The sequence below is a fragment of the Lolium perenne genome, chromosome 7 (assembly GCF_019359855.2).
Source record: "Lolium perenne isolate Kyuss_39 chromosome 7, Kyuss_2.0, whole genome shotgun sequence".
Classification (NCBI taxonomy): Eukaryota; Viridiplantae; Streptophyta; class Magnoliopsida; order Poales; family Poaceae; genus Lolium; species Lolium perenne.
Genome location: NC_067250.2, coordinates 332217178 through 332225961, shown reverse-complemented (window position 1 = coordinate 332225961; position 8784 = coordinate 332217178).

Genomic DNA, 8784 nt, shown 5'->3' with positions numbered 1-8784 from the left:
GTGATGATGTTGACTTTTGTGCAGGGTTTGTCAGTGAGCAGGAGGTGCGGCGGCGGCGGCGAGCGAGGCCGAGAATGAGAGAGATTTGTTTTTTTTTGTGAGAGGGACAACCGAAGGATCAGAAGGACCCACGGGCTTCCAATACGCATCCCCGATGCGAAGTGATCGTCTTCTCTTGACAAAGAAGATGGCTGGGAGTTTGCGTACCTATTGCACGTGACTTGTGCTCACTGAAGTGTGGGACCTCACGCGTGGGCACCACACGTAAGTGACAGACCTGTTGGTGTAAAAACTCGGTTGATTATTATAGTGCATTAGAACAAAGTTTCCTATGGATTCAAGGGTAGGAAATCCAAGTTAACTCATTTACATGACATTATTTTTTCCATGAAGCAAAGTTAACGCACCTATCAATTGGTACATTTTGGAGTGACTAAGAAGGATCCAGGCTTACTTATTCGTTTTCACGTGTAAAACTTGTCTAAATCTTGGTCAAACAAAATTGGCAGAAAATTCAAAAAAAAAATAGAAAAATGAAAAACCAAAGCACATAGTCTTCTTATGTCATATAGTAAGCATTAAAGTTGATAAACAAGGTCTAGACATATTCAAACCATACAAATCATGTATCTACCCCTAACCCTAAACTCTGTCTTATGAAGTCAAGCATGAACAGAAGTACGGTGGTTTTGGGTTTCAAACATGGCAAATTCAAGAACCTCCCAAAAGCTTCATTTTAGAGTTACTAAGAGAAAGATCCAGACTTAATTACCTTATCATTTTCACATGTTAAGCTTGTTTAAATCTTGCTCAACAAACCTAGGATTTTACCAAGATTCTCAAATGGGCATAAAAATCAAAAAATGAAATACCAATGCACATAGTCCTCTTATGTCATATAGTAAGCATTCAAGTTGATAAACAAGTTCTAGACATATTCAAACAAGACAAATCATGTATCTACCCCCTATCGACCCTAAACTTCGGCTTATGAAGTCAAGCATGAAGAGAAGTGGTTTTGGGTTTCAAACATGGAAATTTCAAAAACCTCCCAAAATTCAGCTTCATTTTAGAGCGACTAAGAAGGATCGATGCTTACCTTTTAATTTCCATGTTTTAAACTTATTTAAATCTTGGTCAAACCTAGGATTTGACCAAGATTCAAATGGGCATAAAAATTCAGACAAAAAATCTAAAGAATGAAAAACCAAAGCACATAGCCTTCTTAATTATGTCATATAGTAAACACTCAAGTTGATAAACAAGGTCTAGACATATTCAAACCAGAAAAAACATGTGTATATCTACCACTAACCCTAAACTCTGTCTTATGAAGTCAATCTAGGATTTGACCAAGATTCAAATGGGCATAAAATAAAAAAACAGAAAAATGAAAAACCAAAGCGCACATAGTCTTCTTATATGTCATATAGTAAGCATTAAAGTTGATAAACAAGCTAGGTCTAGACATATTCAAACTAGCTAGACAAATCATGTATCTACCCCCTAACCCCTAAACTCTGTCTTATGACGAAGTCAAGCATGAAGATAAGTGGTTTTGGGTTTCAAACATGGAAATTTCAAAAACCTCCCAAAAACTTCATTTTAGGGTGACTAAGAAGGATGCAGGCTTCCCTTTTCATTTTCATGTTCTATACTTGTTTAAATCTTGGTCAAACCTAGGATTTGACTAAGATTCAAATGTGCATCAAAATTCCAAAAAAAATCAGAAAAATGAAAAACCAAAGCACATACTATGTAGTTTTCTTATATATGTCACATACATATATATAGTAAGCATTCAAAAGTTGATAAACAAGGTCTAGCTAGACATATTAAAATAAGACAAATCATGTATCTACCCCTCTAAAACCATAAACTCTGTCTTATGAAGTCAAGCATGAAGAGAAGTGGTTTTTGGTTTCAAACATGGAAATTTCAAAAACCTCCCAAATTTAAAGCTTCATTTTAGAGTGACTAGTTAAGAAGGATCCAGGCTTATATACCTTTTCATTTCCATGTTTTGAACTTGTATAAATCTTGGTCAAACCTAGGATTTGACCAATATTCAAATGGGCATAAAATAAAAAAATGAAATACCAATGCACATAGTCCTCTTATGTCATATAGTAAGCATTCAAGTTGATAAACAAGTTCTAGACATATTCAAACAAGACAAATCATGTATCTACCCCCTATCGACCCTAAACTTCGGCTTATGAAGTCAAGCATGAAGAGAAGTGGTTTTGGGTTTCAAACATGGAAATTTCAAAAACCTCCCAAAATTCAGCTTCATTTTAGAGCGACTAAGAAGGATCGATGCTTACCTTTTAATTTCCATGTTTTAAACTTATTTAAATCTTGGTCAAACCTAGGATTTGACCAAGATTCAAATGGGCATAAAAATTCAGACAAAAAATCTAAAGAATGAAAAACCAAAGCACATAGCCTTCTTAATTATGTCATATAGTAAACACTCAAGTTGATAAACAAGGTCTAGACATATTCAAACCAGAAAAAACATGTGTATATCTACCCCTAACCCTAAACTTTGTCTTATGAAGTCAATCATGAAGAGAATTGGTTTTGGGTTTCAAACATGGAAATTTAAAGTACGTCCCAAAAGCTTCATATATTTTAGAGTGACTAATTAAGAAGGATCTTGGCTTACGTTTTCATTTTCATGCTTGAAACTTGTTTAAATCTTGGTTGAACCTAGGATTTGACCAGAATCAAATGTGCATAAAATTCTTAAAAAAATAGAAAAATGAAAAACAAAAGCACATGGTCTTCTTATGTCATATAGTAAGCATTCAAGTTGATAAACAAGGTTTAGACATATTCAAACCAGACAAATCATGTATCTACCCCCTAACCCTAAACTCGGTCTTATGAAGTCTAGCATGAGGAGAAGTCGTTTTGGGTTTCAAACGTTTAAGCCAAAAGCCCCATTTCAAATATTTCAAACTTATTCAAATTTGGTTCAAATTTGAAAGACACACAAGTTATAGCACACATAGTGCATACATTCTCACACATACTGCACTAGATGCTAACCCGGCCTATAGTTTGAGGCCATTGGATGACGTCGAAAAAAATCTTGGATTAGAAATGGGGTTGTTCGAACCCCGTAGTTGGATTTTTGAACCTTGATCTGTAATCTTGGGCAAAACCCTAGTTTAACCTATTTAATTATAGATTCGTAGGTCGATTTTCCTACCTTTTTATTATTACTATGCAGCACATGTGTGTTTGCCCGTCGAGTGAAACTCGGAGGAAGAGGGGTCACTCGGAAGGAGAGAAGAAGGGAGAGAATTATGGTGTCTCCCCTTTTTCGGGTGATGATGTTGACTTTTGTGCGGGGTTTGTCTGTGAGCTGGAGGTGCGAGCGAGCGCGCGAGCGAGGCCGAGAATGAGAGAGATTTGTTTTTTTTTGTGAGAGGGACAACCGAAGGATCCAGAAGGACCCACAGGCTTCCAATACGCATCCTAATGCCGTGATGCGTCTTCTCTTGACAAAGAAGATGGCTGGGAGTTTGCGTACCTATTGCACGTGACTTGTGCTCACTGAAGTGTGGGACCTCACGCGTGGGCACCACACGTAAGTGACAGACCTGTTGGTGTAAAAACTCGGTTGATTATTATAGTGCATTAGAACAAAGTTTCCTATGGATTCAAGGGTAGGAAATCCAAGTTAACTCATTTACATGACATTATTTTTTCCATGAAGCAAAGTTAACGCACCTATCAATTGGTACATTTTGGAGTGACTAAGAAGGATCCAGGCTTACTTATTCGTTTTCACGTGTAAAACTTGTCTAAATCTTGGTCAAACAAAATTGGCAGAAAATTCAAAAAAACGAGAAAAATGAAAAACCAAAGCACATAGTCTTCTTATGTCATATAGTAAGCATTAAAGTTGATAAACAAGGTCTAGACATATTCAAACCATACAAATCATGTATCTACCACTAACCCTAAACAAAGTAATATCAAGACAAGCAAGAACAGAAGTACGGTGGTTTTGGGTTTCAAACATGGCAAATTCAAGAACCTCCCAAAAGCTTCATTTTAGAGTTACTAAGAGAAAGATCCAGACTTAATTACCTTATCATTTTCACATGTTAAGCTTGTTTAAATCTTGCTCAACAAACCTAGGATTTTACCAAGATTCTCAAATGGGCATAAAAATCAAAAAATGAAATACCAATGCACATAGTCCTCTTATGTCATATAGTAAGCATTCAAGTTGATAAACAAGTTCTAGACATATTCAAACAAGACAAATCATGTATCTACCCCCTATCGACCCTAAACTTCGGCTTATGAAGTCAAGCATGAAGAGAAGTGGTTTTGGGTTTCAAACATGGAAATTTCAAAAACCTCCCAAAATTCAGCTTCATTTTAGAGCGACTAAGAAGGATCGATGCTTACCTTTTAATTTCCATGTTTTAAACTTATTTAAATCTTGGTCAAACCTAGGATTTGACCAAGATTCAAATGGGCATAAAAATTCAGACAAAAAATCTAAAGAATGAAAAACCAAAGCACATAGCCTTCTTAATTATGTCATATAGTAAACACTCAAGTTGATAAACAAGGTCTAGACATATTCAAACCAGAAAAAACATGTGTATATCTACCCCTAACCCTAAACTCTGTCTTATGAAGTCAATCTAGGATTTGACCAAGATTCAAATGGGCATAAAATAAAAAAACAGAAAAATGAAAAACCAAAGCGCACATAGTCTTCTTATATGTCATATAGTAAGCATTAAAGTTGATAAACAAGCTAGGTCTGGACATATTCAAACTAGCTAGACAAATCATGTATCTACCCCCTAACCCCTAAACTCTGTCTTATGACGAAGTCAAGCATGAAGATAAGTGGTTTTGGGTTTCAAACATGGAAATTTCAAAAACCTCCCAAAAACTTCATTTTAGGGTGACTAAGAAGGATGCAGGCTTCCCTTTTCATTTTCATGTTCTATACTTGTTTAAATCTTGGTCAAACCTAGGATTTGACTAAGATTCAAATGTGCATCAAAATTCCAAAAAAAATCAGAAAAATGAAAAACCAAAGCACATACTATGTAGTTTTCTTATATATGTCACATACATATATATAGTAAGCATTCAAAAGTTGATAAACAAGGTCTAGCTAGACATATTAAAATAAGACAAATCATGTATCTACCCCTCTAAAACCATAAACTCTGTCTTATGAAGTCAAGCATGAAGAGAAGTGGTTTTTGGTTTCAAACATGGAAATTTCAAAAACCTCCCAAATTTAAAGCTTCATTTTAGAGTGACTAGTTAAGAAGGATCCAGGCTTATATACCTTTTCATTTCCATGTTTTGAACTTGTATAAATCTTGGTCAAACCTAGGATTTGACCAATATTCAAATGGGCATAAAATAAAAAAAATAAAAAACCAAAGCACATAGTCTTCTTATGTCATATATAGTAAGCATTCAAAAGTTCATAAACAAGGTCTAGACATATTCAAACCAGACAAATCATGTTCCCCCTAACCCTAAACTTTGTCTTAATTATATATATATGAAGTCAAGCATGAAGCAGAGAAGTGTGTGGTTTTGGGTTTCAAACATGGAAATTTCAAAAACCTCCCAAAAAGCTTCATTTTAATTAGACTGGCTGGTTATATATTTAAGAAGGATCCATGATTAATTACCTTTTCATTGTCATGTTTTAAACTTGTTTAAATCTTGGTCGAACCTAGGATTTGACCAAGATTCAAATGGGCATAAAAATTCAGAAAAAAATCGAAAGAATGAAAAACCAAAGCACATAGCCTTGTTATGTCATATAGTAAGCATTCAAATTGATAAACATGGTCTAGACATATTCAAACCAGAAAAATCATGTATCTACCCCTAACCCTAAACTCTGTCTTATGAAGTCAAGCATGAACAGAAGTACGGTGGTTTTGGGTTTCAAACATGGCAAATTCAAGAACCTCCCAAAAGCTTCATTTTAGAGTTACTAAGAGAAAGATCCAGACTTAATTACCTTATCATTTTCACATGTTAAGCTTGTTTAAATCTTGCTCAACAAACCTAGGATTTTACCAAGATTCTCAAATGGGCATAAAAATCAAAAAATGAAATACCAATGCACATAGTCCTCTTATGTCATATAGTAAGCATTCAAGTTGATAAACAAGTTCTAGACATATTCAAACAAGACAAATCATGTATCTACCCCCTATCGACCCTAAACTTCGGCTTATGAAGTCAAGCATGAAGAGAAGTGGTTTTGGGTTTCAAACATGGAAATTTCAAAAACCTCCCAAAATTCAGCTTCATTTTAGAGCGACTAAGAAGGATCGATGCTTACCTTTTAATTTCCATGTTTTAAACTTATTTAAATCTTGGTCAAACCTAGGATTTGACCAAGATTCAAATGGGCATAAAAATTCAGACAAAAAATCTAAAGAATGAAAAACCAAAGCACATAGCCTTCTTAATTATGTCATATAGTAAACACTCAAGTTGATAAACAAGGTCTAGACATATTCAAACCAGAAAAAACATGTGTATATCTACCCTAACCCTAAACTTTGTCTTATGAAGTCAATCATGAAGAGAATTGGTTTTGGGTTTCAAACATGGAAATTTAAAGTACGTCCCAAAAGCTTCATATATTTTAGAGTGACTAATTAAGAAGGATCTTGGCTTACGTTTTCATTTTCATGCTTGAAACTTGTTTAAATCTTGGTTGAACCTAGGATTTGACCAGAATCAAATGTGCATAAAATTCTTAAAAAAAATAGAAAAATGAAAAACGAAAGCACATGGTCTTCTTATGTCATATAGTAAGCATTCAAGTTGATAAACAAGGTTTAGACATATTCAAACCAGACAAATCATGTATCTACCCCCTAACCCTAAACTCGGTCTTATGAAGTCTAGCATGAGGAGAAGTCGTTTTGGGTTTCAAACGTTTAAGCCAAAAGCCCCATTTCAAATATTTCAAACTTATTCAAATTTGGTTCAAATTTGAAAGACACACAAGTTATAGCACACATAGTGCATACATTCTCACACATCTTTGCACTAGATGCTAACCCGGCCTATAGTTTGAGGCCATTGGATGAAGGTCGAAAAAAATCTTGGATTAGAAATGGGGTTGTTCGAACCCCGTAGTTGGATTTTTGAACCTTGATCTGTAATCTTGGGCAAAACCCTAGTTTAACCTATTTAATTATAGATTCGTAGGTCGATTTTTCTACCTTTTATTATTACTATGCAGCACATGTGTGTTTGCCCGTCGAGTGAAACTCGGAGGAAGAGGGGTCACTCGGAAGGAGAGAAGAAGGGAGAGAATTATGGTGTCTCCCCTTTTTCGGGTGATGATGTTGACTTTTGTGCGGGGTTTGTCGGTGAGCGGGGAGGTGCGGCGAGCGGCGAGCGAGGCCGAGAATGAGAGAGATTTGTTTTTTTTGTGAGAGGGACAACCGAAGGATCCAGAAGGACCCACGAGGCTTCAATACGCATCCTGATGCCGTGATGCGTCTTCTCTTGACAAAGAAGATGGTGGGAGTTTGCGTACCTATTGCACGTGACTTGTGCTCAGCAAAGTGTGGGACCTCACGCGTGGGCACCACACGTAAGTGACAGACCTGTTGGTGTAAAAACTCGGTTGATTATTATAGTGCATTAGAACAAAGTTTCCTATGGATTCAAGGGTAGGAAATCCAAGTTAACTCATTTACATGACATTATTTTTTCCATGAAGCAAAGTTAACGCACCTATCAATTGGTACATTTTGGAGTGACTAAGAAGGATCCAGGCTTACTTATTCGTTTTCACGTGTAAAACTTGTCTAAATCTTGGTCAAACAAAATTGGCAGAAAATTCAAAAAAAACAGAAAAATGAAAAACCAAAGCACATAGTCTTCTTATGTCATATAGTAAGCATTAAAGTTGATAAACAAGGTCTAGACATATTCAAACCATACAAATCATGTATCTACCCGCTAACCCCTAAACTATGTCATATCGTAAGCATTCAAGTTGATAAACAAGTTCTAGATATATCCAAACCAGACAAATCATGTATCTACCCCCTATCGACCCTAAACTTCGTCTTATGAAGTCAAGCATGAAGAGAAGTGGTTTTGGGTTTCAAACATGGAAATTTCAAAAAACCTCCCAAAATTCAGCTTCATTTTAGAGCGACTAAGAAGGATCGATGCTTACCTTTTCATTTCCATGTTTTAAACTTATTTAAATCTTGGTCAAACCTAGGATTTGACCAAGATTCAAATGGGCATAAAAATTCAGACAAAAAATCTAAAGAATGAAAAACCAAAGCACACATAGCCTTCTTAATTATGTCATATAGTAAACACTCAAGTTGATAAACAAGGTCTAGACATATTCAAACCAGAAAAATTATGTGTATATCTACCCCTAACCCTAAACTCTGTCTTATGAAGTCAATCTAGGATTTGACCAAGATTCAAATGGGCATAAAATAAAAAAACAGAAAAATGAAAAACCAAAGCGCACATAGTCTTCTTATATGTCATATAGTAAGCATTAAAGTTGATAAACAAGGTCTGGACATATTCAAACTAGCTAGACAAAACATGTATCTACCCCGTAACCCCTAAACTCTGTCTTATGACGAAGTCAAGCATGAAGATAAGTGGTTTTGGGTTTCAAACATGGAAATTTCAAAAACCTCCCAAAAACTTCATTTTAGGGTGACTAAGAAGGATGCAGGCTTCCCTTTTCATTTTCATGTTCTATAC